Here is a 26,777-nt window from a genome sequence, read left to right as displayed (position 1 = left end):
AGCTTCTATTGTGTGCACAGTATTTAAGACTCACACACACAGCTTGTTGAAAGCAAAAGCAGCTTACTCTAGTCTGAGTCGACATCAGAGACAAACACTAACAACCTCAGAAGATGGGTGGTTGGGTGGGTAGAAAGACAAGATGGGGAATGTGATGGGCTCTGACACTCAAATGGAGAGCTGATCGCTGATGGCTGTGGATCAGAACAGGCTCCACCTTCATTACAACCAGGAATAGGAAACTGGAAGCAGTGCTCGATGCTCGCTGCTCTGTCGGGAGGGACTGGAGCATACAGCCTGACTGCTTCACTGTTCCGTACAGCTGCGACCAAGTTGGACAGGTGCGGGCCGATAATTGGTTGCCGTGTTGACGGGAAGCACGCCGAGCCTGTCTCCAGGAGCTCATTACTATCACTCAGAACACGTCTAACACGCCCCCCTCCCCCCTCCCCCAAACTGGAGCAAACCTCCAAATGACTAAACTTATTTCTGTGTGGGACATCACTTATTAATTCTTGTGAGGTGCCACTGTTTAAGGAGAGCATAAAATACAGAGCAGCGGCAGCCATCTTTGATGGGTGAGCAATGACCAGGCTGTTTATCTATTTGTGGCCTGTTTCTAGAATGTTCTAATAGGACTAATTTAAAACATGATTTACAGTAAATGAACCTGAAAGTGACTTAGACATGCTGCTTGGAGCATATATGTCCTACAGGTTCCACCACCCTATAGTGCCATTGTTCCCTGAACCATTCTAGACCAGTGGTCACCAACCGGTCCATCTTCAAGGCATTTCTAGTCGATCACCAAACATTTATTTTGAAAAGCCAACGATAAAGCCTTGTGCTCCTATTTGTATTTTCTTCATATTGCACTGTTGGCGGTAGGTGCACTTGATTCAGAATCCCTGCTGTGCATTGGTCTGAAAGGACAAACTCCACCTACCCGGCGGACCAGGAGAGCTGTGGCTAAATCAAGTGCACCTCCTGTGCTGGCCAATCGGATAGCTCAAATCACCGTGCCTACCTACAGTTTCCACGACCCCACAGCAAAGTTTGATACAAGCCTACGTGAGATTTCATCATTTTTCAAACCATGACTGTCAAAGAATACAGCAGAGCTGATCTTTTTATGAGGGAGTTCATGTTTCAGTTTTATTCAGCACTGTCAACACTGTTTTTAGTCAACACATTAACAAAACATAAAACGCTCTTTTCTCTACTTCCACTCACGTTGCAGCTGCAATGAATGAGTATCCAAGTGTATAGATAGCCCTGCGTTTTTATTATCAGCAGCTTGTAGTGTCTATTTGAATATAAAGTAATATTTCACTTTCTCTGGTCATAGGAACAACATGAATTTGTGCATGAGGCAGAAATAATGCTCTGCGACTCGAGTTTCGCCATCAGGTGGAAGACGGTGTCCCCTCTCTCTGGTCAGTCTCACCGGAGGAAAGGAGAGAGCAGGGACTGCGAGAGGTAGATCATCTACTGCTCTCTCCCTCCCTCCTCTAATCATTTGCAGATACCATCAGTTCAGTAAAATAAAAATAAAAATTATCAGCAAATTACTTCAATTTATGCTCAGCTGTACCTTGCAATTGATACAACAACTGATCTAGGCCTATTTTGTTATCAAAGCTTGAGTTTTTAAATATAATATGGTCTGAGATTAACAATATTGGCAGGCCAAGCATAGCCAATATACTATGATAATGTATTAAACCTATTGCACAACCCACTGGGCACACACTGGTTGAATCAACATTGTTTCCACGTCATTTCAATGAAATTACGTTGACCCAACGTGGAACAGATGTTGAATTGACGTCTGTGCCCAGTGGTAAACCTCATTCCTACAGAACTGTTTGTATTACGTTAATGTTGCATAGGCTCATCTTTTTTAAGTCATGTTTTTTTTTTTTACCTGAGCGGTAGATCTCGGCTTGCTTTTTGACAGAGAAAGTGATCTTGACTTGACAAGAACACAAAGTTGGACACTTGGACACTGAGAAAAAATGTTGAGCCTTATGCCTACATTCAGGGAATGTTTTGAGACCCCAAAATGATTGTCTGGTTTGTAAGGCATACAGAAGTTGATGCGTTGTTGGAACTGGCAGTCACTTTCCAAAGCCACCAGTGGACACAAAGCAATGACTGGGGGGCATCATTAAGCTACAAAACTCAAGCCTGAGTAGGAACTGTTGTCTGAGAGCACTCTGTGGTGGCCTACATAGTCAGAGGGCTGTGAGGAACATGCTGAAGAATTACAAGAGAAATATCTAAGTATATCAACTGTTCAGCCCACATTTCCATGATGAACAATTGGGCCCGGATATACACTGTGATGTACTGTATGGTCCAAACCAAATTTTTACCAAATGTATGCTGGATAGTGGTGCAGGGTACAATTGTTCTGACAGCTTATGAATGTATAGCCTATAACCAACAATATTAAGATTCTAATAAACAAATCTATCTGCCGTAATATCAAAAAGTCCTTGAGAAGGACTTCTGATGAATTGTTTGCCTTTTCTGAATAGGAATGTGTTCATGCTAGAACACACTATTTCCCCTTCTGTCATCTCAACACACACACACACACACACACACACACACACACACACACACACACACACACACACACACACACACACACACACACACACACACACACACACACACACACACACACACACACACACACACACACACACACACACACAGAACAGAAAAATGCATCGCTGAGCAGATGCTGCTGAGTATGTGTCTGATCTTGCGCCTTTAAGTAAAGTCTGGTGAGAAAAACTGACACCTCAGAAAACTGCTGCAAATTGGTGGAGTGTGGCACTGTCTGGGTAGTTCTATAACAGCATGGTCTAGGAAATACATATGAGCATAGAGGACTGACATATGAACATAATATAATATTGATGAACCTAATAAGGTGACTGAATCAGCCTTCGGAAGAAAATACAATCAAGCTACACTGCAATAATGTCCTTCACACTCTGTATACTGCAAAGACCCCATAATAGGCCTACATTTTTCACAACCTTTAATAAACAGCAACCCACCTTTTTGGCCACCCTTTTGCACCTTATTGATAGGATTATGGATTTGCTGTTTAAAAAGCAGACTGATAGTGAGGGGAAAGTCTGATGCATGGACAGAAGGTGAAGCCCTGTCCTTGACAACTACTGAGATTGAACGACCATCCAATATAGATTTATCTGCTATAGGCACACATTGAGTTGACTTTGTCATTAACTGCAGATAAGTACCTTGCAACAACACTTGACATGTGATGGGACACGCTTGAAACAGATTTACATCAGTTTGTCTGATTTCGCTCACTCTATAGTTTACAAGAAATCCAATTAGGCTAACACTTAATTATCAACTACAGTCTTAGAAGAAAAGGTGCTATCTAGAACATAAAAGGTTTGTTCGGCTGTTCCCTTACGAGAACCCTTTCAAGAATCTTTTTTGGTTCTAGATAGAAGCCTTTTGGGTTCCATGTATATACAACCCAAAAGGGTTCTACCTGAAATCAAAAAGGGTTCTACCTGGAACCAAAAAGGGTTATCCTATGGGGGCAGCCGAAGAACCCTTTTGGAACCCATTTTTCTAAGAGTGTACAGCAGGGTTCCCCAATTGGCGCCTGTGGGGGGATTTTATTTGCCTCCCAAATTTTTTTTTGTTGTAAAAAAAGATTTAATTTTAAATAAAAAAGACTAAAAACAACAGGAAATCAGCTCCAAGTTATTTTTATTCAGGAAATCTATTCCAAGTATTCCCACGCATAATAGAAAGACACGTGATCGTATACATGTAAGCAAGGTTTGAAATGATTATGTTTTAGTCAAACATTATATCTGTTTGGGCTTCTTGAGGTCAATTTGTAGTCTACAAATGATTTAGAACTCTGTTCCGGCCCCCGACCATCCGCTCAAGAAAAGAAATCTGCCCACAGCTGAATCTCGTTGATGATCCCTGGTGTGTACAGTATGTTGGCAACATCCTGCATGTTGCCAACGTGTGACCCTTTAGGGGCTGACAATGTACAGATAAAGCATGCATCATGTTAAGATAATGATATTTACAGGCAGTGAGCAAGGTATACTATACAAATCCCTCTGACTGAAGAAAAAGCAGAGCCAAGCAGGTGGAGGCTGGTGTGCTGGTGGGATAACAGAAAATAGACATGCATAGCGAGTAACGCATGTTAAAGCAACAGCATGGCACCAGTAAACTCCAGCGTATGGCTTGTGCGCAGCAGGTAGTGATGAATGTAATTGGTGCAATATCAGCTGAAGCTATCACTCTGGTTTCCTGCATGAACCGCCTTCTCTTGATTAATGAGTGACAAACTTCTTCATTGCTAAATGATTCATGTGACCTAGACTAGAATCCCTGCCTGCAACCATAACAACCAACAAGAGCTTGGAGTCTACTGGCTTGTGCCATTGGCTTAGCAACAAGAAGCCTTGTTTTTATGCATTCACTGCATGTTACTGTACGTGCATACTGGTGTGATTGGATTTCTTTCTCTTCCCCTCAAGTCTGCAGTATTCTGACATTCAGGAAGTGTGCCCAGGTTGACAGGGTGCTACAGGGCCAAAGACGTGGCTTTGAACTCCTCAGAGTTTATTCCACCACCTCCTCCACCTCTCTCACTTTCTCTCTCTCGTTCCCTCCCTCCTCCTCTCTCTCTCCTGTGGAATCATTTCTGGTACAGTCACCCAGGTAGAATGCAAATGAGAGCGTGAGTGAAGCGTCCGTGCTAGTGTGGGCCCCGCCGTGGTCCCAGATCTCGTTAGGACCCGGGTTGACATTTACCCAGGGAGTGTGTTGATTCGCCATGTGTTGCACAGAAATGTGAACACAGAAAAAGCTTTTGATAGACTAGAATGGTCATATCTTTGGTTGCACTTGGCTTCAATTTCATTAAAACATTATATGCCAATCCCTCAGCCATAGTAATAACAGGCAATACCTGCTCTGTCCATTCAGAATAACTAGAAGTAGCAGGCAAAGTGATCCCATCTCATCTCTGCTATTTTTATTGTCTATGGAGCCCCTGGCCCAGGCAATTCGACAATCAAAATAAATTACACTAATCTCTCAATTCTACAGATCCCGTCATCTCATTATACGCAGACAATATCTTACTTAGACAATGTCTCTCAATCTCTCCCAAAGACTTTGAAGATCATAGACAAATTCAGCTCCATCTCAAGTTATGAAATACATCTAACCAAATCTGCCCTGCTGCCTCTCAAGACCATGATGAAGTACTCCATCTCTACTTATGGAATCCCAAATGTTTTCCATTCTAAATATTTGTGAATAGATATATTTTCCTCCCTTAAATACAATCATTGCCAGAACCATTAACAGAAAGCTCAAATCATTTCAATCCAAACTCAGTAGATTGACTAATATCACAGCTGCTTTAACAGGCAGAATATCTATTGTCAAAATGAAGATATTGCCATGACTGAATTTCTGTAGTTTGCTTCCCTTGTCTCCCCCTTCTGGCTATTGGGATAAAATCCATAGTGCGGATTAAAAATATTTATTGCAAGGTAAGCGATCCTGGAAAAAAGTAACAAACTTAGAAAGTGGGAGGACTATCTGTACCAAACTTGAAATAGTATTTCCATGCACTAGCATTTCGTCCCATCCTAAATTGGTTTAGACATAATTCTTCCGCCCCCTGGATGAGTATAGAGAGAAATATGGTGTCTTCTATTGACCTGGAAGAGGTGGTTTTCACTGATATATTCCTTAAACAATATAAACTACGCTTTGGTCCTATTATTGCTCACACAATTTCTATTTGGTGCAAAATGTAAAAAACGATGTAACAGAATCAAAATGGCATACCCATACTCCCATATTTCACAATAATGCCTTGCGATCCCTAAGGGTGGCATTTTGCATCCCCCACAATGGTACAATTGTGGAATGCGTACCGTTGCCGATATCATGGATAGTAATGGTTTGAGAACATTCCAAGATTTGAAAGACTCGTAAACATTACCAGTTAAAAATGTTTTTTCTATATTATCAACTTAGGTCAGCTATGCTGGCCTATGGAGTCCCTTGGGAAACTCAACGACAGAATCATCCAATGATGGATATTTAAAATGAATTATCTGGGCTCCCGAAASGACTGATCTCTATAATATATAAACAACTTTTGGAAAGATCATATTCTGAGCTAGCCATTAAAAAAGTATGGTCTACAGATCTAAGTGAATCCTAACAACTCTTTAACTGAAAAGGAATATTGAAAAATACTACCTTGGCATCACGTAATCCCAACCATCAATTTATACAAGTTTGTTCACAGACTGTATTTAACACAAAGGAAATGTTTTACAAGGAAATTTGGCTCCATTTCCCAACTGTTCACTGTGTCCCCTAAAWCAGGTAGGCAYTTTCCTTCATATGATGTTCCCTGCAGGTAAATGTTTCTGGGCCAAAGTTTAAAAAAATCATTTTGAAGTGCATGAATGTATGCGTTGCATCCACTATGTTACTTGTCGATGATAGCTCTCCTTGAATCTCTCAATCAATCAGAGAAGATTACTGTTGACAGTTACATACTGACCAGACCGGACACGTTGTGTGCGCGAGCGTCGCAAAATACATTTTGAAATCCATGTTATTCAATTATTGCACCCACACTGCTCGCGCACCCCAACGAGCGTCTGAAACGCCAAGGGCTAAAATAGAACTCATTCCTATTTCTGACGCAGATCGCGCTGCAAGTCCTGCCTCTCCCATCTCCTCATTGGTTATACCCACGTGGGTGATTGAAAGACGAACTTTGTTGCCGGTTGTCGTGGTAATACAATGAAAGTTTAGATGCGATCATCATATAAGTTGAAAGATGAAAAAGCCTGGAAGGAGGAGAGATGACTAGAAACGATTCGGTTGGCCGTTTTAGGTGTGGATTAATTGTCGGAGTAGAGGTCCTTGTGCATTTCAGGTAAAATAACAACTCAATGTTTATATCCCAGGACAAATTAGCTAGCAACAGCAAGCTAGCTAAATAGGACAAAATAACGTTAGCTAGCAAGTGCAAGCTAACTAGCTAAATTGCCATACATGTTTAATGCTTTTCGATCTGTCCCCAAATTAATGTCATTGGTTCAGAGTTTGTTTTGATATTTGAACCTGCGTGTCGTGATCGCGTTTGGTGTGGGGGGGGCAAAATAAAGTTATGCACGATGGCGCACGCGCACAGCCGGTTTGTTAGCATGGTCCCAAAAATTGTTTTGCATCTTAGATGGCAATCACCCCACTCTCTMCCAATTCGCCAGTGGATACAGTTACTATTAGAAGTTAGAACATTAGAATTATCGACAGCGAGAATGAATAGTGCTAGTAAATGAACAATTGAGGCCTGGACAAATATACTTGACTCCGGGAAGTATAATCTCAGCTAAAGCCTACCACAGACAACTTAACAATCCATAAAGCCCAACACATACATGCAATCAATGTACATGCAAACACTATACATACAAAAGTATGTGGACACCCCTTCAAATTAGTGGATTCGGCTATTTCACCCACACCCGTTGCTGACAGGTGTATAAAATCAAGCACACAGACATGTGATCTCCGTAGTCAAACATTGCCAGTAGAATGGCCTTAATGAAGAGCACAGTGACTTTCAATATGGCACCGTCATATCAATATGGCACCGTCATAGGATGCAACTTTTCCAACAAGTTAGTTCGTCAAATTTCTGCCCTGCTAGAGCTGCCTCGGTCAATGGTAAGTGCTGTTATTGTGAAGTGGAAATGTCTAGGACCAACCGCTCAGCCATGAAGTGGTAGGCCACACAAGCTAATAGAATGGGACCGCCAGGTGCTCAAACGCATAGCGCGTAAAAACATTGTCTGTCCTCGGTTGCAACACTCACTACCGAGTTCCAAACTACCTGTGGAAGCAACATCAGCACAATAACTGTTTGTCGGGAGCTTCATGAAAGGGGTTTCCATGGCCAAGCAGCCTCACACAAGCCTAAGATCAACATGCGCAATACAAAGCGTTGGCTGGAGTGGTGTAAAGCTCAAAGACTCTGGATCAGTGGAAATTCTCTGGAGTGAGGAATCACGCTTCACCACGGACAAATCTGGGTTTGGGGGATGCCAGGAGAAAGCYACCTGACCGAATGCATAGTGCCAACTGTAAAGTTTGGTGGAGGAGGAATAATGGTCTGGGTCTGTTTTTCATGGTTCGGGCTAGGACCCGTGAAGGGATATCTTAACACTACAGTATACAATGACATTCTAAACAATTATGTGCTTCCAACTTTGTGGCAACAGTTTGGAGGAGGCCCTTTCCTGTTTCAGCATGACAATGCCCCCGTGCACAAAGCGAGGTCCATACAGAAATGGTTTGTTGAGATCGGTGTGGAAGAACTTGACTGGCCTGCACAGAGCCCTGACCTCAACCCCATCGAACACCTTTGGGATGAATTGGAATGTTGACTGCGAGCCAGGCCTAATCGTCCAACATCAGTGCCTAACCKCTTCCATTCAGCTCTCGTGGCTGAATGGAAGCAAGTCCCCGGAGCAATGTTCCAACATGTAGTGGAAAGCCTTCCCAGAAGAGTGGAGAATGTTTTAGCACCAAAGGGGGAACCAACTCCATATTAATGCCCATGATTTTGGAATGAGATGTTCGACGAGCAGGTGTCCACATACYTTTGCTCATGTAGTATATACAGTGCCTTTGGAAAGTATTCAGACCCCTTGACTTTTTCTACACTTTGTTACGTTACAGCTTTAATCTAAATGGATTAATTAAAACTAAATCCTCAGCAATCTACACACAATACCCCATAATGACAATGCGAAAACAGGTTTTTATACATTTTGCTAATTTATTACAAACAAAAAACAGAAATACCTTATTAACATAAGTATTCAGATCCTTTGCTATGAGACACGAAATTGAGCTCAGGAGCATCCTGTTTTCATTGATCATCCTTGATATGTTTCTACAACTTGATTGAAGTCCACCTGTGGTAAATTCATTTGATTGGACACGATTTGGAAAGGCACACACCTGTCTATATAAGGTCCCACTGTTGACAGTGCATTTCAGAGCAAAAACCAAGCCATGAGGTCAAAGGAATTGTCCGAGTTCCGAGACAGGATTGTGTCGAGGCACAGATCTGGGGAATGGTACCACAACATTTCTGCAGCCTTGAAGGTCCCCAAGAACATAGTGACCAGGTCCCCAAGAACATAGGAGTTTGGAACCACCAAAACTCTTCCTAGCTTCATGAATAGTCACCTGGAATGAATTTCAATTAACAGGTGTGCCTTGTTAAAAGTTAATAAGTTGTGAAATTTCTTTCCTTCTTAATGTGTTTGAGCCAATCAGTTGTGTTGTGACAAGGTAGGGGTGGTATACAGAAGATATCCCTATTTGGTAAAAGACCGAGTTCATATTATGGCAAGAACAGCTGAAATAGGCAAAGAGAAACAACAATCCATCATTACTTTAAGACATGAAGGTCAGTCAATTCGGAAGATTTCAAGAACTTTGAGCGTTTCTTCAAATGCAGTCGGTCATGAGGACCGCCATAGGAAAGGAAGACCCAGAGTTACTTCTGCTGCAGAGGATAAGTTCATTAGAGTTAACTGCACCTCAGATTGCAGCCCAAATAAATGCTTCACAGATTTCAAGTAACTGACACATCTCAACATCAACTGTTCTGAGGACACTGCGTGAACCAGGCCTTCATGGTCGAATTGCTGCAAAGAATCCACTACTAAAGGACACCAATAATAAGAAGAGACTTGCTTGGCCCAAGAAACACAAGCAACGGACATAAGACCGKTGGAAATCTGTCCTTTGGTCTGATGAGTCCAAATTTGAGATTTTTGGTTCCAACAACCGTGTCTTTGTGAGACGTAGAGTAGGTGAACGGATGACCTCTGCATGTGTGATTCCCACCGTGAAGCATGGAGGAGGAGGTGTAGTGGTGTGGAGGTGCTTTGCTGGTGACACTGTCAGTGATTTATTTAGAATTCAAGGCACACTTAACCAGTTTGGCTACCACAGCATTCTGCAGCGATACACCATTCCATCTGGTTTGCGCTTAGTGGGACTATCATTTGTTTTTCTACAGGACAATGACCCAAAACACACCTCTATTCTGTGTAAGGGCTATTTGACCAAGGAGAGTGATGGAGTGCTGCATCATATGACGTAGCCTCTACAATCAAACGACCTCAACCCAATTGAGATGGTTTGGGATGAGTTGGACTGCACAGTGAAGGAAAAGCAGCCAACAAGTACTCAGCATAGATGGGAACTCCTTCAAGACTGTTGAAAAAGCATTCCAGGTGAGGCTGGTTGAGTTTGCAAAGCTGTTATCAAGGCAAAGGGTGGCTATTTGAAGAATCTCAAATATATTTTGATTTGTTTAACACTTTTTTGGTTACAACATGATTCCATATGTGCTAATTCATAGTTGATGTCTTCACTATTATTCTACAATGTAGAAAAGAGTAAAAATAAAGAAAAACCCTTGAATGAGTAGATGTTCTAAAACCTTTGGCTGGTAGTGTACTCCATATTTTAGAGCATACTATAAGGAGTATAATGACACCAAGATATCTGTTCCATGTACAGTTCACGGATAATAGGGTCTTATAGGTGGAATGTATACAGTTGAAGTCGGAAGTTTGCATACACTTAGGTTGGAGTCATTAAAACTCGTTTTTCAACCACTCCACAAWTTTCTTGTTAACAAACTATAGTTTTGGCAAGTCGGTTAGGACATCTACTTTGTGCATGACACAAGTAATTTTTCCAACAATTGTTTACAGACAGATTACTTCACTTATAATTCACTGTATCACAATTCCAGTGGGTCAGAAGTTTACATACACTAAGATGACTGTGCCTTTGAACAGCTTGGAAAATTCCAGAAAATGATGTCATGGCTTTAGAAGCTTCTGATAGGCTAATTGACATCATTTGAGTCAATTGGAGGTGTACCTGTGGATGTATTTCAAGGCCTACCTTCAAACTCAATGCCTCTTTGCTTGACATCATGGGAAAATCAAAAGAAATCAGCCAAGACCTCAGAAAAAAAATTGTAGACCTCCACAAGTCTGCTTCATCCTTGGGAGCAATTTCCAAATGCCTGAAGGTACAACGTTCATCTGTACAAACAATAGTACGCAAGTATAAACACCATGGGGCCACGCAGCCGCCATACTGCTCAGGAATGAGACGCGTTCTGTCTCCTAGAGATGAACGTACTTTGGTGCGAAAAGTGCAAATCAATCCCAGAACAACAGCAAAGGACTTTGTGAAGATGCTGGAGGAAACAGGTACAAAAGTATCTATATCCACAGTAAAACGAGTCCTATATCGACATAACCTGAAAGGCCATTCAGAAAGGAGGAAGCCACTGCTCCAAAACCACCATTAAAAAGCCAGACTACGGTTTGCAACTGCACATGGGGACAAAGATTGTACTTTTTGGAGAAATGTCTCGGGTCTGATGAAACAACTGTTTGGCCATAATGACAATCGTTATGTTTGGAGGAAAARGRGAGAGGCTTGCAAGCCGAAGAACACCATCCCAACCGTGAAGCACGGGGGTGGCAGCATCATGTTGTGGGGGTGTTTTGCTGCAGGAGGGACTGGTGCACTTCACAAAATAGATGGCATCATGAGGTAGGAACACCCACGTGTTYAATTTGYCATACTGTAATAATTTTGCCACTATGGCCTATTTATTGCCTCACCTCCTTATCCTACCTCATTTGCACACACTGTATATATACTTTCTCTATTGTATTATTGACTGTATGTTTGTTTATGTGTAACTCTGTTGTTTGTGTCACACTGCTTTGTGTTATCTTGGCCAGGTTGCAGTTGTAAATGGGAACTTGTTCTCAGCTAGCCTACCTGGTTAAATAAAGGTGACATTTTTAAAAAGGAAAATGATGTGGATATATTGAAGCAACATCTCAAGACATCAGTCAGGAAGYTAAAGCTTGGTYGCAAATGGGTCTTCCAAATGGACAATGACCCCAAGCATACTTCCAAAGTTGTGGCAAAATGGCTAAAGGACAGCAAAGTCAAGGTATTGGAGTGGCCATCACAAAGCCCTGACCTCAATAGCATAGAAMATTTGTGGGCAGAACTGAGAAAGCATGTGTGAGCAAGGAGGCCTACAAACCTGAGTCAGTTACACCAGCTCTATCAGGAGGAATGAGCCAAATTTCACCCAACTTATTGTGGGAAGCTTGTGGAAAGCTACTCAAAATGTTTGACCCAAGTTAAACAATTAAGGCAATGCTACCAAATACTAATTGAGTATGTAMACTTCTGACCCACTGGGAATGTGATGAAAGAAATAAAAGCTGAAATAAATCACTCTCTCTACCATTATTCTGACATTTCACATTCTTAAAATAAAGTGGTGATCCTAACTGACATAAGACAGGGAATTTTTACTAGGATTTTTTTAGGATTAAATGTCAGGAATTGTGAAACTGAGTTTAAATGTATATGGCTAAGGTGTATGTAAACTTCAGACTTCAACTGTAGGTCTAAAAAGGGCCTAAAATGGCTACTTTCATCATGATTTTCTCAAACATTGTTTGTGATACAAATGTAAATTGCCGATGTCCCACCAACCCCAGCCTGGGATCTATATAAACTCAGCAAAAAATAAACGTAATCTCACTGTCAGCTGTTTATTTTCAGCAAATTTAACATGTGTACATATTTGTATGAACATAAGATTCAACAACTGAGATATAAACTGAACAAGTTCCACTGACATGTGACTAACAGAAATKGAATAATGTGTCCCTGAACAAAGGGGGGGTCAAAATCAAAAGTAACAGTCAGTATCTGGTGTGGCCACCAGCTGCATTAAGTACTGCAGTGCAACTCCTCCTCGTGGACTGCACCAGATTTGCCAGTTCTTGCTGTGAGATGTTAACCCACTCTTCCACCAAGGTACCTGCAAGTTCCCGGACATTTGTGGGGGGAATGGCCCTAGCCCTCACCCTCCGATCTAACAGGTCCCAGACGTGCTCAATGGGATTGAGATCTGGGCTCTTCGTTGGTCATGGCAGAACACTGACATTCCTGTTTTGCAGGAAATCACGCACAGAACAAGCAGTATGGCTGGTGGCATTGTCATGCTGTAGGGTCATGTCAGGATAAGCCTGCAGGAAGGGTACCACATGAGGAAGGAGGATGTCTTCCCTGTAACGCACAGCGTTGAGATTGCCTGCAATGACGACAAGCTCAGTGAGATGATGCTGTGACACACCACCACAGACCATGATGGACCATCCACCTACAAATCGATCCCGCGCCAGAGTACAGGCCTCGGTGTAACGCTCATTTCTTCGACGATAAACGCGAATCCGATCATCACCCCTGGTGAGACAAAACCGTGACTCGTCAGTGAAGAGCACTTTTTGCCAGTCCTGTCTGGTCCAGCAACGGTGGGTTTGTGCCCAAAGACGACGTTGTTGCCGGTGATGTCTGGTGAGGACCTGCCTTACAACAGGCCTACAAGCTCTCAGTCCAGCCTCTCTCAGCCTATTGCGGACAGTTTGAGAACTGATGGAGGGATTGTRCGTTCCTGACGTAACTCGGGCAGTTTTTGTTGCCATCCTGTACCTGTCCCGTAGGTGTGATGTTCGGCTGTACCGATCCTGTGCAGGTGTTGTTACACATGGTCTGCCACTGCGAGGACGATAAGCTATCCGWCCTGTCCCCCTGTAGCGCTGTCTTAGGCGTCACAGTACGGACATTGCAATTTATTTTCCTGGCCAAATCTGCAGTCCTCATGCCTCCTTGCAGCATGCCTAAGGCACATTCAMGCAGATGAGCATCTTTCTTTTGGTGTTTTTCAGGGTCAGTAGAAAGGCCTCTTTAGTGTCCTAAGTTTTCATAACTGTGACCTTAATTGCCTACCGTCTGTAAGCTGTTAGTGTCTTAACGACCGTTCCACAGGTGCATGTTCATTAATTGTTTATGGTTAATTGAACAAGCATGGGAAACAGTGTTTAAACCCTTTACAATTAAGATCTGTTTAGTTATTTGGATTTTTACGAATTAACTTTGAAAGACAGGGTCCTGAAAAATTGACGTTTCTTTTGTATATTCATGTTTTTACTTTCCTTGCTTTCAGGCCCACGGGGAAGGGGTGTTATGCGGAGGGTTTTTATCTGGATGCCAGGGGGGGATGGGATGGGGAGTTGGGGGTGTAGGCCCACCTCTTTTTGATTTATTTTTCTTTAACTACCAATTTGACTATTACATTATCCTCAATATTGTCACGTTCTGACCATAGTTCTTTTGTATTTTCTTTGTTTTAGTGTGGTCAGGGCGTGAGTTGGGTGGGTATTATCTATGTTTTCTGTTTCTATGTGGGGTTTCTCGTTTGGCCTGATATGRTTCTCAATCAGAGGCAGGTGTTAGTCATTGTCTCTGATTGGGAACCATATTTAGGTAGCCTGTGTTCTATTGTGTTTTGTGGGTGGTTGTTTTCAGTCTTTGTGTGTCTGCACCAGATAGAACTGTTTCGTTTTTCACTTTTGTTGTTTTGTATTTGAAGTGTTCTGTTTTTTGATTATTATTAAATTAAGATGAACACTTACCGCGCTGCGCTTTGGTCCTCTCCTTCCACCGACGAAAGCCGTTGCAAATATGGTAATTTGTATTTCTTACAATTTTTTTTTCTTTTCAGTGGCAGCCAAAATATAATAATAGAATTTGATGTTGGACCTGTAAACCTCCCAACAAAAAATTACAAAACAAATAAAAACTTGGTCAATTTTCTTTTAAAGAATTACAATACACACAAACACATGCATGCACAGCACGCCTGCACACACACAAAACATACAAACACTTAACTACCAATTCTATTGACTGCTATATCACTATGTCATAGCATTTGACTACCAGATATTTCATGCTATTCTTGCTGGTTCCCGGTAACCAAGGAACAATGTTAGTTTTAATTAATTGAATGGGGTCTTATTAATATTTCGCAGCATTCCTGAGGCCAGTGTTTTCCCTTGAGGAAGATTCAACCCCCCTGTTTTTCTGTGGTCTTCTTATCCTTTTAGTCTCGCCTGACTCCATGTCAGCCTTATCTCCATCGTCACTACAGTCGGCTGCCTGATAGAGCACTGGCTGTAAGCTATTAAAATGGCCTCTTCACCAGATAAGAGCAGGAAAGTGGTCAGATTGAAAGCCACAGTCTCTGAGGGTAGTCTTTAGGTTACAGCCCCCGCGTTAAATAGCCTGAGGGAGGCAGAGTGCCAGATCAAGCCAGGCTCTGTATGTGTGTATGTATGTGTGTATGTATGTGTGTATGTATGTGTGTATGTATGTGTGTATGTATGTGTGTATGTGTCTGTCGCATCTTAGGGTCTCCAAATCTACAATTAGGTGCCACCTGCATGCCAATAGGCTAGTATTCAGAACCCTTGACTTTTTTCACATTTTGTTATGTTACAGCCTTATTGTAAAATAGATTTTTTTTTWAATCCCTCATCAATCTACACACAATACCCCATAATGACAAAGCAAAAACAGGTTTTTAGACATTTTTGCAAATGTATAAATAAAAAAATACGGAAATAAGTATTCAGACCCTTTACTTAGTACTTTGTTGAAACACCTCTGGCAGCGATTACAGCCTCGAGTCTTCTTGGGTATGATGCTACAAGCTTGGCACACCTGTATTTGGGGAGTTTCTCCCATTCTTCTCTGCAGATCATCTCAAGCTCTGTCAGGTTGGATGGGGAGCTTCGCTGCATAGCTATTTTCAGGTAATTCCAGAAATGTTCAATCGGGTTCAAGTCCGGGCATTCAGAGACATTTCCCAAAGCCACTCTTGTGTTGACTTAGCTGTGTGTTTAGAGTTTTTGTCCTGTTGGAAGGTGAAACTTTACCCCAGTCCTAGTGCCGGAGCGCTCTGGAGCAGGTTTTTTATCAAGGATCTCTCTGTACTTTGCTCATTTGTCTTTCCCTCAATCCTGACTAGTCTCCGCCGCTGAAAAACATCCCCACAGCCAGTGGTACCCAATTGTCCTACTTGAGTAAAAGTAAAGATACCTTCAAAGAAAATGACTCAAGTAAAAGTGAAAGTCACCCAGTAAAATAGTACTTGAATAAAAGTCTAAAAGTATTTGGTTTTAAATATTTATTTTATTTTACTAGGCAAGTCAGTTAAGAACAAATTCTTTTTTTCAATGATGGCCTAGGAACAGTGGGTTAACCGCCTTGTTCAGGGGCAGAACGACAGATTTTTACCTTGTCGGCTCGGGGATTCGATCTTGCAACCTTCTGGTTACTAGTCCAATGCTCTAACCACTAGACTACCCGCCGCACCCAAATATACTTAAGTATCAAAAGTAAAAGTATAAATCATTTAAATTCCTTATATTAAGCAACCCAGACGGCACGATTTTCTTGTTTTTTTWATTTACGGATAGCCAGGGACACATTTCAACAGTCAGACATAATTTACAAACGAAGCATTAGTGTTTAGTGAGTCTGCCAGATCAAAGGCAGTAGGGATGACCAGGGATGTTCTCTTGATAAGTGTGTGAATTAAACCATCTTCCTATCCTGCTAAGCATTCAAAATGTAACGAGTACTTTTGGGTGTCAGGGAAAATGTAAGGAGTAAAAAGTACATTCCTTTCTTTAGGAATGTAGTGGAGTAAAAGTTATCAAAAATATAAATGGTAAAGTAAAGATACCACAAAAAACTAGTAAAGTAGTACTTTAAAGTATTTTTTCTTAAGTACTTTACACCACTGCTGTACCATCTGCTTCCAACTCACACTCTCAAACACATAGATCCCCTGAACGCAGCTCACTCTCCAGATCCCAAACATTTGAATTCTGATCACCTGTTCACACACCTGTATGTCATTATCACACACAATTTAGTTCAGTTCTTTGCACCCCATCATTGTGAGGTATTGTTTGCTTTATGACACACTTCTAGTCGGAGCTCTGTTTATCCCGTAATTTACTCCTCCCGTGTATGACAGTTTTTGCCTGCCTCACTAGCGATGCCTTTTAACTATTCCCTGCCTGTACTTTAGCCTATTGGATTTCCTGTTATCAACCTATTGCCTGATCTCCCAGATGACGTTACTAGCCTTTTCCCTGCCTGTACTGTTGCCTAGTTTGGACACCCTGTGTATGACCTTCTGCCTGCCCCTGGACCCAGCTACCTGCCTCCTCCTGTGGTCCTTTAATAATAAACACCTGCTGCGCCCTGCGCTTGAAACCAGCTCTCTGTCTCCCATCGTGTTCATTACAACTGACCACAGCATGATGCTGCCACCACCATGCTTCACCGAGGGAAAGCAAAGTACAGAGATCTGCTCCATAGCGCTCAGACACTAGGACTGGGGTAAAGTTTCACCTTCCAACAGGACAAAAACCCTAAGCACACAGCCAAGACAACACAGAAGTGGCTTTGGAACATGTCTCTGAATGCCCGGACTTGAACCCGATCGAACATCTCTGGAATTACCTGAAAATAGCTGTGCAGCGATGCTTCCCATCCAACCTGACAGACTTGACATGATCAACAAGTGGATCTCCCAGCAACACAATGACCCCAAGGTTTTATTTAATTACTTGTTATTTTTCTCTGAGCAATTGTAGAGGTATAATATAAATTGAAGGTTATAACTAAGCTAAGGACCCTGGGACTGAACACCTCCCTCTGCAACTGGATCCTGGTCTTTCTGATGGGCTTGGCCCCAGGTAGTGAGGGTAGGCAACAATACATCCGCCACGCTGACCCTTTACAAGGGACCCCCTCAGGGGTGGGTGGTTAGTTCCCKCCTGTATTCCCTGTTCACCCACGACTGCGTGGCCATACACGACTCCAACACCAGTGTTAAGTTTTACGATGACCAGACAGTGGTAGGCCTGATCACCAACGACGATGAGATAGCCTATAGGGAGGAGGTTAGAGACCTGGCAGTGTTTTGCAAGGACAACAACATCTCCCTTAACGTCAGCAAGACAAAGGAGCTGATCGTAGACTACAGGAAATGGAAGGCTGAGCATGCCCTCATTGACATCATCAGGGCGTTAGTGGAGCGGGTCAAGAGTTTCAAGTTCCTCTGTGTCCACATCACTAAGGATCTATCATGGTCCAAACACTCAAACACAGCCTTAAAGAGTGCACTACAACGCCTCTTCCCCCTCGTGAAGAGGGCACGACCACACCTCTTCCCCCTCAAGAGGCTGTAAAGATTTGCCGTGGGCCCTCAGATCCTCAAAGTTCTACAGCTACACCACCACTTGGTATTGCAACTGCTTGGCATCCGACCGCAAGGCGCTAAAAAGGGTAGTGTGTACGGCCCAGTACATCGCTGGGGCGGAGCTCTCTGCCATCCAGGACCTCTATACCAGGCGGTGTCACATTTTTTATCCAAAGACTTCAGCCACCCAAGCCACAGACAGTTCTCACTGCTACCGCATGGCAAGTGGTACCATTGTACCAAGTCTGGAACCAACAGGACCCTGAACAGCTGCTACCTCCAAGCCATAAGACCTCTAAACAAGACTGCTAATCAGATGGCTATCCGGACTAAATGCATTGACCCTTTTTTGCACTAACTCTCCTGCACTGACTCTATGGACACACACGGGCCACTACCCACACATTCATACATACAGTATTTACACTGACACCCCAAAACACACACAATACTTACGCCCACACACATGCATACTGTTGCCCCACACACACACACTCGCTGCTGCTGCTGCTGTCTATTATCTATCCTGTTGCCTAGTCACTTTACTCCTACCTATACTGTATGTAGAGTACATAGCTACCTCAATTACCTCGACTTGGTATTTCTACTCCCTGTATATAACCATGTTATTGTTCCACTCCCAGTATATAGCCATGATATTTTTACATGTTATTTATATTCCTTATTCACTGTGTATTATTCCTTTTTTATCTTATTTTTAACTCTCCATTGTTGGAAAAGGACCTGTAAGTAAGCCTTTCCCTGTTAGTCTACACCTGTTGTCTACAAAGCATGTTACAAATACAAATGTATTTTACTTGAACAGGAAGTAAGCTATCTGCTAAACTATTTGCACTGCATAGTTATGTTGAAAGTGTGTGTGATGCCAGACATTTGTAAAGGGCGCTAGTCTAGATCTCTAGTCAGGTATTGACAGTCTGGAGGTTGTGATGTCACCTTGTCTTTGACCTAAAGACAGCAATTGCCTCCAGGAGCTACAACCTTGGCTTTAGCGCAAAGGATTAATGCTGTCAGTTTTGAAGAGCCAGAGACCTACTGGTAAACAACAGTTTGAAGTAGCTACAGATTTGCCCCGCAAACCAACAAAAAGCAATGAAAAGAGTTTTCTTCCTACTGTCAAAAGAGTATTGGTATTTGTGGAGACTTCTCTGGGCCTTGCTGGCAAGCTGCGTGAAGGCCGCATGTTTTTAAGCCACTGGGCCACACGCAGAGCCCTGCTAAGACCCCGCAGGAGAGATAAAACGGCCTTGGTGGGGAAAAGGCGGACGCAGACCAGCGGTGTGAAACAGGATCACAGACGACTGGAGGACAGCCCATGAAGGAGGAGGTGGAAGAGGGGGTAGCAGAGGAAGGGGCAATTTTGGACAGGGGATGTGAGAGCCACCGCACCAGAAGAGGATTCTGGGATAGCAATGGCTGCCAGCCATCTTCGGAGACAATCACAAGTATAGAGAAAGAGAGAAGATATAGTTATGTTCGATTGGTATGCACACATGGAGTACGCATGTAATGAGCATGGAAACCGTAACAAAGCATCCCACTGGGCACAGACGTCAATTCAACGTCTAGTTTTGATTTACATTTGGTTGAGTTGTCAACTAACGTGAATTCAACCTGAAATCAACCAAACATGTCACCCTGACATTAGATTTAGGTTAAAAGTTGGGTGAAAAAAAGAAAAAAAGACACTGATGACTTTTTGCAAATCCAATCAGTTTTCAATGTTGATTCAATGTCATTTCATTTTTGGTTAAAAGTACATGGAAACAACGTTGATTCAACCAGTTTTTGCCCAGTGGGCTTGGTCAACAACATGGAACTTAGAAGAGCATCAAGTTCAATAACCTACTCTTTTATAATTGTGTAATTATTGTTGTCTGTGGGTCTAAAAAGGTAGTGGCTGTCGACAACGGCAAGTACCTTCTCGGCCACCCACTTAAAACCATCACATTCCACAGTAAACAGACGATTCACAGGGCCAGTTTGATAGGCCAATGTAGTACCCWTTAGTCAGTAGAACACACAAACAGGAAGTGACTCAATGCATGGTGAAATGCTCTATATTTCCCAGTAGCTAATCCTACAATAAACCTCTTTCCTCCTACTAAATTGAAACCACCACTTATAGAAGCATGTGATGCACAACACAGTGCCAAACAGCTGTGCTTCACTCAGTATTATNGAGAGCCACCACACCAGAAGAGAAGGATTCTGGGACAGCAATGGCTGCCAGCCATCTTCGGAGACAATCACAAGTATAGAGAAAGGGAGAGGTTATAGATATGTTCGATTGGTGTGCACACATGGAGTCCGCATGTAATGAGCATGGAAACCGTAACGAAGCATCCCACTGGGCACTGACGTCAATTCAACGTCTAGTTTTGATTTACATTTGGTTGAGTTGTCAACTAATGTGAATTCAACCAAACACCCTGTCATCAGATTTAGGTTAAAAGTTGGGTGAAAAAAATACGAAATTCCCTTACACTGACTTTTTGCAAATCCGTTTCAGTTTCCCCCATTGATTCAATGTTATCACATTTCATTTTTGGTTAAAAGTACGTGGAAACAACGTTGATTCAACCCGTTTTTGCCCAGTGGGCTTGGTCAACAACATGGAACTTAGAAGAGCATCAAGTTCAATAACCTACTCTTTTATAATTGTGTAAGCAATGTTGTCTATAAAGGTAGGGGCCTCACATCTCAATTGCTGAAACCGAATGTCGACAACGGCAAGTACCTTCTCGGCCACCCACTTAAAACCATCACCATCCACAGTAAACAGACGATTCACAGGGCCAGTTTGATAGGCCAATGTAGTACCCTTTAGTCAGAACACACAAACAGGAAGTGACTCAATGCATGGTGAAATGCTTTATATTTCACAATAGCTAATCCTACTTTAAACCTCTTTCCTCCTACTAAATTGAAACCACCACTTATAGAAGCATGTGATGCACAACACAGTGCCAAACAGCTGTGCTTCACTCAGTATTATTTGAATGTGAAATATACAATGTACCTCTCCAGAGACAAGAGGGAAAGAGAGAATGAGAGAGAATAAAAGAGAGAGCGCAAAAGAGATGGAGAGGGAGGAGAAGGCAGAGAGATGCGAACATTGTCGAAAACACCACGGACAATGTGTTAAATTGGAAAAGGAACAAAGCCTTCAGCCTCTAAACAAAGACTAAYGAAGTCGGACATGATGCTAACGAACGCGTCCGCACGGCGTTGGCAAATGGATCCTGGGAGGACCTATCAAAACCCTGGCACTACAGTGCCAAAGCCCACAAATGGAAGATTGGATAGAGAGCAGGGGGAGAGAGTAGGAGAGAGGGAAATAACATCTATGAGGTGTATGTTAAGAGTGTGTGTGTGGGGGTTGTGTTAGATAGAGAAGGTGGTGAGGGGCGGGACTTGCTGTTATTTTGGCATTTCTRCTTTCTTATTTATTCTGCGGCTGGTGAATTTGTTTAAACTCCAATTGGAAAAGGCTGATCAAAAAGAATGGGACAGGCAGAGAGAGAGGGGAAAAAAGCCCTCGCTTCCGACTTACATCAAACGCAGGCACAGCGGGTGCCAATCAACGACCAATTTTTTTTCTCACACATTTCTATAGTTTCTGGAGAAAGGAGCGAGAGCTTGGCCTCTGAAGTCTTTTGTTTTGATCACAAAGAAAATGGAGCCCAGAACAGTCGAGAGCTACAGTATAGGTTCTCTCTTTGCGGAGTAATATAAAATGTATCACATTCCAACGTCTTTCAAGTGACACCAAGGATATGTCACAATGATATTAAAAGTTGTGACAAAAGTACTTAAGGTCATAGGCTAAATCTATTTAGTTTGTCTGTGTGTCCTTTGGAAGGATATTCTACCCATGTAACCTAGGCCTGACTTAGAGAAATTGTCTACTAGATTAAATCCAAAATGTATTGATTTTATAGAATCACCATTAGGACTATAGGTCATGTACCTGTGACCCTTATCAATCTGTGACCGTGGAATGAGTTTGCAACTCAGAAATGTCAGCTGAACCAGCAAAACGAAACATCAGCACGTCGTCAAAACAAACTCACGAAGGTTGCTGTCAGTGAACTAGGAGAAGGGTTCACAAACTTGTTTTGCATCCGGGACATCTTTTGTGATAGCAAATATATCAGGGACCCTCTCAGAATATCAGAACACAACTCCTATTTAGAGTGGGATTTAAAATAGCATACAAGCACTTTTACTATGACTTCTGCAGTGCATGGCCAGACTAATCAAGTCTCGGACCATGAGAAGGAACATTTGACAGTCTCTGGAATCAGAGAGTACATTTTGCAGTTTTAAAGCTAATTTCTTGCATTTCTACACATTTTGCCATAGGGCAGAGTAAAAGAGCTGCAGTTTTAAAGCTTAAATGACACTGCATTATGTTCAAAACAACATTTTGGGAGAATACAAGAAGAATTGAGTAGAAAAAAATGGTAAATGATGGAGTACTGTGGATACAAATATCCCTGTGAGCCTCCCATGCCCATGTTGGGCATCTAAAAGATTAACAGAAATTGTGGATGAATTATATTACATTGTATTGTACCCTCTAAACTTTTTCCACGCATCTCGTACAAAATTAATTAAACTGTTCTTGCTAGCAATATTCATAAAAAGGTATTAAAAAAATATATATATTGACATATATTGAGGTCTTGCAATGGACCCCCTGCAGTACCTCCTCAGATTCCACTTCGGGAACCCCTGAACTAGGATGCCTCATTGACTCTTACTGAAAGGTCAAGCCAGACACTACAGAAAAGCTCCAGAGGGACTTGAACCACAATGGTTTATGGGTTAATATTGCAGCAGGTCAATGTAGGGTTCATAACCCACCAATAAGACATTTTGCTCATTTAAAAGCCTAATCTGTCATTTCAACAGCCTAACCCCTGCCACTTTGTTTGATAAAACAAAGGAATGAGCTGAGGGAAATGTAACCACTCTCAAATTCATAGATGGATGGATCAATGGTAATGTCCTGAATGGGAAAGGGCACAGTACACACCAGGGATGTGACATTGGAGAATCATCATCCGGCTCTGGCCAGACAGCTGCAGACAGTTGGCACCAGGTCACCCAGCTGGAGAGGGCATTCCTCTGTGATATGTCCCCTCACAGTGTAGCCAGTCTGATAAGMGCCAGGGATGTGCCCATCAATTGTCTGTCTGAGGGAGTTGAGGCAGTTGTCAGTAGATGTTATTGATGTTGATTAACTACTATGCATGCACCTGCGTGTGCGTGTTCACTAACGTCCGTGTTCGTCCTCCTGTGAGTGCAAATTCTTCCTGTCTTTGAAATCCGTATGCCCTCTCCCTGAGGTGTAATATAATTGTCACTGGTGACAAATGCTCATGTCATCTGATTAACAATGTCAGTGTGAGACGAGATGAGCAGGAGAGATACAAATATGGGATATTTTAAGAAGTAGCAGCCTGACAAACAGCTTAGATATTCTATTGACTGAGATTTATGATAACGTCATACCTGAACACCACAATGCTCTTCAGACTCCACATTTACTTGATATGATTTATAGTGTATCATGGTATGTATCAAGGCTGTCATTAACTTGCTATGACTGCCAGTAGGTTGAGACCACATTTTGAAGTCCATTTCATATCAAGCCTCTCAGTAAATCTTTACGCTGTTGGTGCTGATGCAAGAACACCTCGTGCCTCTGAATTGGTATGGAGGGTGTAAGGTGCAGGCACACATTAAAATAGAAAGAGACAGACAACCTATTTGATTGAAAACCCAGGTTTTGATAAGACCAAAACACATTTAGCTTCTCCACAGTGAGAGAGCATGTTTGTAGTTTTGCATCCCTGTTGTTTTAAATGTTATCATAGATTTCAGTTGGCCTACATAAATCCCCTATGGTTTTGTTCTGGTATACTGTCTTGGGTTGAACAGCTAGTCATTAGGTTGCATGACTATCCAGAGCACACACTTGCCCTTCTGATGCTTTTAGACTGTTAATTTACAAGCCTATTTAGTAGTGGACCTTGACAGTGGACCAATGTTGAAGCCGCAACTCTGACTTGTATGGCAGCCCACTGAATAAACAATGGTTGCACTGTTGGCAGACCAATGGATGTCTGTGCATAAAATGAGTGGATGGAGAATCACCATATATGGTTTTCCCTTATTAACGGCCCCAAGACCAAATAGACAACTAACTTGACAGTTGAACCATATTTAGGGAACATAAGGATTAAGGGATGTCTAATTTGTAATTATAAAAGATAATCTAAATAGTTACAATGATGCCAGAAATTTCAGTGGTTCAACTTTTGATCTAGAGAAAATAAATAATGAGCGGATGCTGTTGGCATAGCCTAATAAATGCAGGTCCACACATCATTCGAGGTGCACTTTCTCGAGATGAGGGCGATTGACTGGCAATTAAACTCATGCTGTGAGCTAGTCTGATCATCATCAAGACAAAAACGAACCCAGTCATTATCGCGCTAATTATTTCAGACTTGATTGAATATTGATGAGATTCAAGTTAAGAACTTCTTGAGATTGCCCACTGGGCAAAAAGTGGTTGAATCAACGTTGTTTCCACATCATTTCAACAATAACAAATGTGATGACGTTGAACCAAGGTGGAAAACTGATTGGATTTGCAAAAAAGTAATTAACTAAGGAAAGGTCCTCTTTTTTTCACCCAACTTTTAACCTAAATCCAATGACATGGTGACATTATTTATTTCACATTGAATTCAAGTTAGTTGACAACTCAATCAAATGTAAATCAAAACTAGAAGTTGAAATGGCATGTGCCTAGAAGGAGAGCTCCTTGTAGACTAATTATCTTGTAGCACGCAATAAATGTCAAAAATGATTGACTGCGCATACTTTAAAGAAAAAAAGTGTCAGTAGCTATCATTTATAGGGCGCACAAAATTAACCAAGTATGCTGAAATCATGATTTTCATACCTGCTGCCCCGCTCCCTTCGCGCCCTCCAAATGTTTTAAGGTTGCCCTTTAATCCATCGGCACTGCTACAATCCAGCGGTGCGTCTGTCCGCGGGCGACATCAGCACAGCCTAGATTTGTGTAGGACTGGTCCAATATTGCTTGACACGGTGATAGATATCCGAAAATTAAATCCACGCGCACACAAACGCAACACTGCTCGTTTTCTTGGAACAAATAATTGACTGTAGATTGATAGAGCACAGAAAATTATTCAGTGATTTCTCTTCCTCTTATGCTTTCTGATAGTCAGACTATTTATTGTCCAACGTGTGAATACAMTGTCATTATTGTTTCCCAGTCTTAACGGAGTGTGATCACCCTTGAAGTGAGAGAAAATMAAATAACATCATATAAAATTGAGTAATAAACTCAAAATTGAAGTGAAATTGTCCCGACTTCTGCCTCAGTTGCGGCACCAGTCTGTATTCCACTGAGTTCCATCAGAGACTGACTGCATGCACGCCGTGCGCACTAACTTATTATCATACAGACACCTACCGACCGCAGCGCTCATCACAGACTCTGGAATAACCCATCATAGTGTGGCACACAAGGCCACTAACACTATCAATCGCCACTGGCGTAAACACACTAATAAGCCTACATTGGTCAATCACATTAAGAGACTACACAAAAATGTCTTTGCTCAGTTTCGCGCAAATAAYATCAATGGGAATTTCGATTCATGACATAGAACTGCATCATGTCGTTAAATATGATTTTTGAAAGTTGTAGGAGACATGACATCATAGCCTTGGAGTAATATTTGCATTGGTCTATTAATGTGCAAGATTTWATGTAACTTTGGCAGATGTGAGCCTTAGGGGACAGTTTTGCACAAATAGATATATTGTATACCTTTTAATTGTCATGTGGGAACAGGTGTGGTTGGATATCACACACACTTAAATTAACCTCTTAAAATGCCCAGTGCAGGCAAAAACGTGATTGTCTTGTGTATATACACACTATGAGGTTGGAATAATACTGTGAAATTGTGAATATGAGAAATTGCTCTTTGCTAAGAAGCAATTTTGACCATTTTAATTTAAAACAAAATCACAGTAATGTACTTAATTGTTACCCAGAAATGATTTGATATTGAGATAAAAATGGCTGCACTGGACCTTCGATTCCTTGTGAACTTCAGTAGATCTGGACTTGGACTACAGTGCGGTGAACTATGTTGGTTTACAGTCAGAAGTGGTGCAGCATTGCCACCATGTGGATTGTTTCAGAATAAGTTCCAAACTGCACTTTGGCARTCATGTAAAAAAATAAACAATAAGTCACCATTTAGCCTACATATCACTTCATTCAATTATTTCAGGAATGATTGCTAGACTTAGGCTGCAAGCAATAAGGTCAGATGCATTTTAAAGAGATCAGCCATACAAA

At 42.0% G+C, this 26,777-nt stretch overlaps 1 protein-coding gene across 1 annotated transcript in view; it reads right to left on the bottom strand.

The window, feature by feature from the left end:
• LOC111949434 (chemokine-like protein TAFA-2) overlaps positions 1 to 25,437 on the bottom strand; it is a 51,554-nt gene extending 26,117 nt beyond the window's left edge. The window contains exon 1 of the mRNA XM_023966630.2: positions 25,338 to 25,437. The gene's annotated coding sequence lies outside the window, so the exon portion shown is untranslated. The remainder of the gene's footprint in view (positions 1 to 25,337) is intronic.
• Positions 25,438 to 26,777: the final 1,340 nt, after the last annotated feature.

The sequence above is a fragment of the Salvelinus sp. IW2-2015 genome, linkage group LG3, assembly GCF_002910315.2.
Source record: "Salvelinus sp. IW2-2015 linkage group LG3, ASM291031v2, whole genome shotgun sequence".
Taxonomy (NCBI): Eukaryota; Metazoa; Chordata; class Actinopteri; order Salmoniformes; family Salmonidae; genus Salvelinus; species Salvelinus sp. IW2-2015.
Note: the sequence above shows the minus strand (reverse complement) of the source record. Positions and strands in the feature narration are given on the sequence as shown.